At 41.1% G+C, this 9,913-nt stretch overlaps 1 pseudogene; it reads right to left on the bottom strand.

Annotated features, from left to right (window-relative positions):
* Positions 1-7,992: 7,992 nt before the first annotated feature.
* On the bottom strand, positions 7,993-9,059 carry LOC132497276 (26S proteasome regulatory subunit 10B-like; annotated as a pseudogene).
* Between the last annotated feature and the right edge of the window lie 854 nt (positions 9,060-9,913).

The raw sequence follows: 9,913 nt of genomic DNA, 5'->3' as shown, positions 1-9,913 counted from the left end.
AGTCAGTATAATAATAGCATCCATCTCGTGGGGCCCTTTTGAGAAGTAAATGAGCTGTCACAGGTACTTCTCATGCCCAGATCTGTGGTCTGTGGATCAATGTCCTCCTCTCCTGCTAGACTGTAAGCGGCATGGGGGCGTGAACTGGGACTGATTTTACGTACAATACAGTTAGCCATTATTTTCTTTTATTACTGTTGAGAAAGTTATTGTTGATTTTTGTGCTTTTAAATAGCTATGCCAATCTGCTACCAAGATTATAGAAAGGCCTGGGGTAAGATAGGACTTTTTAGGGGTCTCTAGTGAAAGTGTTTGCATAGAGTACATGGGAATAGCAAGAGGAAAAGAGAACAGACATCTATGGAGCACGTCCAGTATGCCAGTCAGTGTGCAAGGAGCCTGTACGTCCAGTGCCCATTAACCCCTCACCACAATCCCAAGAAGTGGGCAGGGTTGTTATCCCCATCAGGCAGATAAGAAATTGGAAACTCAGAGAAGTTATGAAACTTGTCCAGGATAACACAGCTAACGAGTGACTCAGATGAAATTCAAACCAGTCTGGCTCCAGGGCCAACTTCTCCCTACCTCTTTAAGATGTAGTTCTTCAGAGGTGATAGGAAGAATCCATACTTGGTCAGGAGTCAGGGAAGTAGGTCTTCTCTGGTAATCAAGGAGGGGAAGAGAGACCTTGCATGTAAACTGAGGCAGAGCTTCTGTGCTGAGAGGGTGATCCTGGGCTGAAAACAGGGGACACCTACCTGTGTGGTCCTGCAGTGACCAGATCTCAGGTACTGTTTGTTGAATGTCACTGTGTGCTATGCTCCATTTTTAGCTTTACAAGCATCACTCACAGGAGTGCCAGGAAATAGGGATGTTGTAAGCCAGATCTTACAGATGGGGAAACAGGCTCAGAGAGGTAAAGCTATTTAGTGGAGGTCACACAGCTAGTAAGGAGCAGAACCCGGGTTTGAATACTTGTCTGCCTGATTCCAAAGCCCATGCTGTTTTTTGTTTGTTTGTTTTTTTAAAGGAAAGCCAACGTTGGGGGAAGATGTGGAATCTTTTTTTTTAAATTTATCTATTTTTATTTTTGGCTGTGTTGGGTCTTCGTTTCTGTGCGAGGGCTTTCTCTAGTTGCGGCAAGCGGGGGCCACTCTTCATGGCGGTGCGCGGGCCTCTCACTATCGCGGCCTCTCGTTGCGGAGCACAGGCTCCAGACGCGTAGGCTCAGTAGTTGTGGCTCACAGGCTTGGTTGCTCTGCGGCATGTGGGATCTTCCCAGACCAGGGCTCGAACCCGTGTCCCCTGCATTGGCAGGCAGATTCTCAACCACTGCGCCACCAGGGAAGCCCGCCCATGCTGTTTTACAGAACAAAACAAAACAAAGTAAATGCTGCCTTTTCTAATGCAGGGTCTTCAGGGGTAAATCAATAGACCAAAAAAAAGGTGGACAGCAAAAAGGATCCCCAAATCACTTGGGTGTCATCCACACACCCCTTCACATACTCAGACATGCTCCAGCCCACCTTTCCCGGGCCCTATCACTACTGTAGGCAAGTGGGTCCCTTTCTGTGTGCCTGGACCCCTGGGAATCTGTGACGACAGTGATGAGATTGGGCTAGTTTAAACATTTCAGCAACATTTCAGATTGCACACTTCCCTACATTAGGAAGATACCAGAAAACTCACCCAGTAATTGCCTTTGTTGAGGGTAGCAGGAGGAAGTCTGTGCAGTAAGCAGACCTGTGTGTGGCAGTTTGCTTTCTACAAGTCACTTTGCCTGTCTGAAGCCTCGGTTTCCCTGTCTGTGAAATGGGATAATAGTAGCACTTTACTTCAGGGGCTGCTGTGGTGATTATCCAGGTTGAGTGCTTAGCCCAGCACTATACAGTCAGTACACAATTAAGCATGTCACTTTGTAGGTGTGAGTGATTCTGGCAAGCTCAAGCTCATCAGAAGAGCTGACAGCCCATTATTTTTGTCTTTGATTAATAAAATATTATAGCACACAGTAATTGCTTTACCAGAGGTGGTGGGCAACAGTGGAGAAAACATGGGATTTAGAGCCAGCAGACTAAAGCTGAGTACCAGCCCTGCTGCTCCCTAGCTGTGTGACCCTGGGCAGTTCAGTCTACCCTGCAGGGCCTTGATCTCCCCTTCAAGGGGGTCTTACTGTCCAGAAACAAGGAATGTGACCAGCAAGCAGCCTCCAGCTATCACCTCTTTTAGGGTCTGCTTTAGCTGGAGAGAACCCCTTTGCCAAGGTCATGCCCTTCCCTGGGCAGTCTTATCTACTGAGTAAGTGAGGCGGGGATATAAATGTCCAGCCATTTCTGCTGGCGCAGGACGCTCTGGTGGTCAGAAAGGCACCAGCTTTCCCCCGATCAGCCAAGGCTTCCTCAAGCTTTTGTCAGACCTCCACTTCACCTCTGCCCAACCCTGCTTTCTCCTTCTTCCTTCACAGGTATTGATCCCTAGTAAACATCTTGCACCCCAGACTCCATCTGGGCATCTACTTTTGGAGACCCCAACCTCCAACATTTGGTACCAGGGCTGGTCTGAGAAGGCAGGTGATAAGATGGGCTTTTGGAGCTAGATCACTTACTGCCTGGGTGGTAAGAGGGCCCCATCACCAGTGGCTGACAGAGCAGAGACAGCCCACTTGTTATAACTTTCACAAGTGGGGAATCAGAGGGTGGCTCTGTGGAAGGAAATGCACTAGCAGGCGTGGTGCATTGGGTAATTGACATGGATAGAGGACACTGTGGGATAAATGGGGTTGATGACCATGCCCAAGCACCACTGAAGCTCTATACCCAGAGTCTATAGACTTTTTTCCTTAAAGGGCCAGGTAGCAAATATTTTAGACTTTGCAGCCTACGCAGTCTGTTGCAACACTCAACTATCCTGTTGTGGCACAAAGCAGCAGTAGACAATATGTAAACAAATAAAACTTTCCAAAAACAGGCTGTGGGCAAGATTTAACCCATAGACTGTGGTTTGCTCATTCTTGCTATCTACTAAAGAAAAATACTGAACAGCTAAGGGTGACTAATGGACAGGTGGTTGATTTTGAAGCAAGAAGCTTTCATTTTGTTTCCAGTAGCAGAGAGAAGAAAGCTGAGGACCAAAGTCAGGACCCCAGGATGTGATAAAGTTAATTTAAAGACAGCTAAATGACCACCCCAACCAAATGCTCTTTCCAGAATTCTGTTGGTTTTCATCATGGCACTTTGCACACAGAGAGTCACTTTTTTGTGGAAGTGTGACATACATAAGAAAAATGTACAAGTCGTAAGTGCACAGCTGGGTAAATTTCACAGGGTGAGCCCCTCATAACCAGCCCCCAGATCAAGTAACAGAACAGGACCAGCACCAGCAGTCCCCTCATGCCCCATCTCAGTCACTCCTGCTCCTAAGAGGACCACTACCCTGACTTTGAGCATGTGTAGAGTACCCTTCCCTGCTTATGAACGTTATAGAAATGGAATCCTACTGTGTGTGATCTTTTGCGTCTAGCTGGCTCTTTTACTCAGCATCATCAGGGTAAACTTCATCTATATGATTGTAGCTTGTTTGTTCCCATGGTGTGAATATTCTGCACTTCATTAATTCTATAGGTGATGGACATTTGAGTTGTTTCCACTTCTGGCCTCATATGAGGAGTGGTGCTGCTGTGAACATTTATGTGTGTGTCTTGAACACGTGCACACATTCTTGTTGGATGTATTCCTAAGTAGAAATGCTGGATCATAGAGTTCATGTATGTTTGATTTAATAGATCCTGCCGAAGAGTTTTCAAAAAGTTACACAATTATTAACATTTTTACCAGCAATATATGAGAGTCCTAATTGCTTCACATTCTGGTCAACACTTAGTATTTTCTGCCTTTTTAATTTTAGCCATTCTGATGGGTGTATAATGGTATTGTATTGGGTTTTTAATTTACATTTTTATATTTCTTTGCACTTTTCACATGACTATTGACAATTTAGATGTCCTCTTTTGTGAAATCCCTGTTCAGGTTGTGTGCCCATTTTTCCACTGGGTTTTTTGCCTATTTTTTTTACTTGTAGGAGTTCCTATTAAATTCTAGATATGAGTCTTGTCAGATACATGTATTACAAATATCTTCTCCCACTATGTGGCTTTCCTTTTTAATAACTAATGCTATGTGCTTTTGTTTTTAGTTTAAGAAATCTTTGCATACTTAAGGGCATATAGATATTTTCTTATGTTTTCTTCTAACAGTAATATTGTTTTTTCTTTCATATTTAGATCCATTTATTTTTGTGTATGTGTATGATATGGGCTAGGAGAAGGATTCTTTTTTTTCCCCATATGGTAATCTAATTGCTCTGGCAGCATTTATTAAAAAGATCATTCTTTCTTCACTGATTTGCAGTGACACCATTGTGTTACCATGTATGTGTGGATCTTTTATGGTCCCTCTATTTTGTTCCATGGGTCTATTTGTCTGTCCTTGTGCTAATACCACACTGTCTTTTTTTTTTTTTTTTTTTTTTTTTGCGGTATGCGGGCCTCTCACTGTTGTGGCCTCCCCCGTTGCGGAGCACAGGCTCCGGATGCGCAGGCCCAGCGGCCATGGCTCATGGGCCCAGCCGCTCCGCGGCATATGGGATCCTCCCAGACCGGGGCACGAACCCATATCCCCTGCATCGGCAGGCGGACTCTCAACCACTGCGCCACCAGGGAGGCCCTACCACACTGTCTTAATTGCTATAGTTTTTAACTACCAGTTGAAATCTGGTAACATAAGTCCTCCAACTTTGCTTGATTCTTCAAGATGGCTATCTAGATCCTTTGCGTTTCCATATATAGTTTAAAAATAATTTCTCAAGTTCCATTAAAAAACAGGGGTTTTCATGGAGATCGCGTTGAATGCAATCACATGGAAGAGAATAAACATCTCGACATTGAGTCTTCCTATCTTGAACATGGAATTTCTCTCCATTTATTCGGTTCCTCTTTGCTCTCAATCATGTTTTGCAGTTTTCAATCTAGAGGCCTTAAACATCTTTTGGTAGATTTATTCTTAGGTATTTGGCATTTTTGATGCTCTTATAGATGGTATTTTTAAATTTTTATTTTCCCATTTTTTGCTGCTAGTCTATGAAAATACATTGAAGCACAATTGATTTTCTTACAGCTTTTTTGAGGTATAATTGAGGCACAATAGCTGTACATGTCTAAAGTGTACAAATGATAAGTTTTTACATATATATACACTGTGAAACTAACACCATAATCAAGATAATGAAGATATCCATCACTCCCAAAACTTTTCTCATGCCACTTTATAATCCATACCTTCCTACCCCAGGCTGTCAAATGCAACAACAAATCTGCTTTCTATCACTATAGATTAATTTACATTCTCTAGGTTTTTATATAAATGGAAATTCATATTATATGTACTTTTTGTGGGGGGAGGGAATGGGGGAGTCTGAGTTCTTTCACAGAGATAATTATCTTGAGATTTAGCCATGTTGCTGCATGTATCACTAGTTGATTCCTTTTTTGTTGCTAAGTATTCATTACATGTATATAACACAGTTCATTTATCCATTCATCACTTGGTGGGTATTTGAGCTATTTCCAGTTTTGTGCTATTACAAATAAAGCAGCTGTGAATATTCATGTACAAGCTTTTCTGTGGACACTTGCTTTCATTTCTCACGTCTTGGGTATGAAATGGATGGATTAGTGTTTTTGTTTTTTTCCAATACATACTCAGGAGTGGAATTGGTGGGTCATATGGTAGTTTCATTTTTAATTTTTTGAGAAAGCTCCATACCATTTTCCACAGTGACTGCATGAAATTACATTCCCATCAGTACAGTACTGTACAGGGTTTCCTTTTCTTCACACTCTCACCAACATTTGTTATTTGTGGTCTTTTGATGATAGCCATTCTGACAGTTGTGAGGTGATATCTCATTGTGATTTTGACTTGCATTTCCCTGATGATTAGCAATGTTGAGCATCTTTTCATGTGCCTATTGGCCATCTGCATTTCCTCTTTGGAAAAATGTCTATTCAGTACTTCTGACCATTTTTTAATCTTTTTTTTTTTGCGGTACGCGGGCCTCACACTGTTGTGGCCTCTCCCGTTACGGAGCACAGGCTCCGGACGCGCAGGCTCAGCGGCCATGGCTCACGGGCCTAGCCGCTCTGCGGCATGTGGGATCCTCCCGGACCAGGACACGAACCCGTGTCCCCTGCATCGGCAGGCGGACTCTCAACCACTGCGCCACCAGGGAAGCCCTAATCTCTTTTTTTTTTGATGTTGAGTTGTATGAACTGTTTATAAATGTGGGATGTTAACTCCTTATCAGTCATATCATTTGCGAATATTTTCTCCCATTCAGTAGGTTGTCTTTTTATTTTGTCAGTGGTTTCCTTTGCTGTGCAAAAGCTTTTAAGTTTAATTAGGTCTCATTTGTTTATTTTTGCTTTTGTTTCCTTTGCTTTAGGAGATGGATCCAAAACATATTGCTGTGATTTATGTCAAAGGCTGTTCTGCCTGTGTTTTCCTCTTGGAGTTTTACAGTATCCAGTCTTACATTTAGGTCTTTAATCCATTTTGAGTTTATTTTTGTACATGGTGTTAGAGAATGTTCTAATTTCATTCTTTTACAAGTAACTGCCCAGTTTTTCCAGCACCACTGATTGAAGAGGCTGTCTTTTGATTAATTGACCATAAGTGTGTGGGTTTATTTCTCGGCTCTATTCTGTTCCATTGATCTATGTTTCTACTGTTTTGATTACTATAGCTTAGTAGTGTAGTGTGAAGTCAGGGAGCATGACTCATCCAGCTTTGTTCTTCTTTCTCAAAATTGTTTTAGCTATTCAGGGTCTTTTGTGTTTCCATATAAATTTTAAAATTATTTGTTCTAGTTCTGTGAAAACTGCCTCTGGTATTTTGATAGGGATTGCACTGAATCTGTAGATTGCCCTGGGTAGTATGGTCATTTTAACAACATTAATTCTTCCAATCCAAGAACACAGTATATTTTTCCATCTATTTGTGTCGTCTTCAACTCCTTTCATCAGTGTCTTATAGTTTTCCAAGTAAGGTCTTTTACCTTCTTAGGTAGGTTCATTCCTAGGTATTTTATCCTTTTTGATGTGATGGCAAATAAGATTGTTTTCTTAATTTCTCTTTCTGATAGTTCATTGTTAATGTATAGAAATGCAAAACATTTCTGTATATTAATTTTGTGTCTTGCAACTTTACCAAATTCATTGATGAGCACTAGTAGATTTCTGGTAGGGTCTTTAGGACCTTCTATGTATAGTATCATGTCATCTGCAAAAAGTGACAGTTTCGTGGGCATAGAGGAAACATACATCAACATAATAAAGGCCATATGTGAAAAACCCACAGCTAACATCATACTCAATGATGAAAAGCTGAAAGCATTTTCTCTAGTATCAGGAGCAAGACAAGGATGTCCACTCTCACCACTTTTATTCAGCCTAGTTTTGGAAGTCCTAGCCATGGCAATCAGAGAATAAAAAGAAATAAAAGAAATCCAAATTGGAAAGGACGAGGTATGTTTAACTTTTTTTTTTTTGTAGGAGAACGGAATCAAACAGATTTTATTAAACTTTTTAGGGTGAGGAAAACAAATGATATAGAATAAGTCGTAAGAAATGCTATCTGGTACTACTGGCACAAACCATTTTCAAGGTTTTACAAAATACACAGCAAATACGAAAAGCTGCAACATACTCTTCTTTTATAACTTCTGCTGCAATAAATACAAATTAACAAACATACAAATTTCTTCCGTACTTCTTAAAAGTAGAATTACTGAATTACTAATTTTTACAATGTTATTCATACACATTTTTATTTATACACTTTTAATGAGATCATTGCCAATACATACATTATTTTCCTTAACTTTATTTTTACATTAAGCCAATATCTGTCACGCAGCCATCAAAAACCTTACAGTATATTACACAGGTTTGTAGTCCAATCTAGACTCTAGCTTCGTAGAATCAGCCACTTTTCGGACTGCTTTCATGAAGTGTTCCTGTACTATAAAATCATGATCAGCAAGAATTGCAAACATACTTGCTTCAGTACAAACATTTCTAAGTTCTGCTCCATTAAAGCCATCTGAAAGCTTCACAATTGCTTCATAATCTATTTCACCATGCTTTGGAATGGGACCTGCATGGATTTTCAATATATCTAACCTTGCTTGTTCATTTGGTAAATCAGTATGTATTTTTCTATCTAATCTGCCTGGATGAAGCAAAGCAGGATCCACTGTATCTGGCCTGTTTGTAGCCATGATCATTGTAACTCTATGTAGAGTATCAAATCCATCCACTTGATTCAGTAGCTCCATTAAAGTTCTCTGAATCTCTCTATTAGCTGAAGTACCCTCAGGAAACCGACAACCACCTATAGCATCTATTTCATCCATAAAAATGATGCATGACTGATGGTCCCTGGCATAATTAAACATTTCTCTGATCAAACGAGTACTTTCACCAATGTACTTGTCTACAATAGAACTAGATACAACCTTTAAGAAATTGCAGTCCAGCTTGCTAGCAACAGCTCATGCCATGAGTGTTTTTCCTGTACCTGGTGGTCCATATAGCAAACAGCCTTTTGGAGGTATTATTCCTACATGTTGGAATAATTATGGGTTTGTAAGAGGTAATTCTATTACCTCTCTTAATTCCCGAATCTGTTCTGATAGCCCTCCAGTCTCAGCATAAGAAACATTCCCAGGGTCCTCATGAGACATGTTGTGAACCAGTGGATCTACCTCTCTTGGCAAATACCTCATGATAGTTAGTGTAGTCATATCCAAAGCAACTCTTGTTGCTGGCTTCAGCTTACTTTTGTCAAGCTGTCGACGACAACCCACAACATATCTTGGTCCATTTGTAGCTTTGAATTTTTCTTCAGTTAATTGCTTAAGTACTTCACCCACAATCTGCCCAACACTTTGTAGGGCCTTCACATCATTTTCAGACTTTTCATACTGCTTGGCAAGTTCTTTTTTTTTTTTTTTTTTTTTTGCGGTATGCGGGCCTCTCACTGTTGTGGCCTCCCCCGTTGCGGAGCACAGGCTCCGGACGCGCAGGCTCAGCGGCCATGGCTCACGGGCCCAGCCGCTCCGCGGCATATGGGATCCTCCCAGACCGGGGCACGAACCCGTATCCCCTGCATCGGCAGGCGGACTCTCAACCACTTGCGCCACCAGGGAGGCCCGGCAAGTTCTTTTAATTGCTCCCTTAACTCCTTGAGACGGCTACCCATCTCCTTGTGCTCCAGCAGCTTCTTGTGGTAGTCCTGAAGCACCTTATCTCTAGGGTCCTCCGTGATGGGAAACTATTTTTAACTTTTTAAGCAACTATGATCTGTTTTCCAAATTGACCATACCATTTTATATTCCCACCAGCAGAGTATGAAAGTTCCAGTTGCCTGCCCCACATACTCACTAATGCTTGGAGTGGTCAGTCTTTTTAATTTGAGCCGTTCTAGTGGTTGTGAAGTGGTATCTCATTGTGGTTTTTTTTCTTTTTCCCTTGTGGTTTTGAATTGCATTTTCCTAATGATTAATGATGTGAGGCATCTTTTCATGCACTTATTTGCCATCTTCTTTGGTGAAATGTCAGTTCAAATCTTTTACCATTTTCATTGGGCCATTTGTCTTACTATTGAGTTATACATGTAAAAAAAATATATCCTACATACAAATTTTTGTTGATTATGTTTTGCAAATATTTTCAGTCTGTGACATGCCTTTTCATTTTTATAACAGCATCCGTTGAAGAGCAAGTGTTTTTAATTTTGCTGGAAACCAACTAAATTATTTTTTCTTTTATAGTTTATGCCTTTTGTTTCCTATTTAG

This window comes from Mesoplodon densirostris, chromosome 10 (genome assembly GCF_025265405.1).
Source record: "Mesoplodon densirostris isolate mMesDen1 chromosome 10, mMesDen1 primary haplotype, whole genome shotgun sequence".
NCBI classification, from domain to species: Eukaryota; Metazoa; Chordata; class Mammalia; order Artiodactyla; family Ziphiidae; genus Mesoplodon; species Mesoplodon densirostris.
The sequence above is the reverse complement of the archived record's forward strand: the minus strand, read 5'-3'. Positions and strand labels throughout refer to the sequence as shown.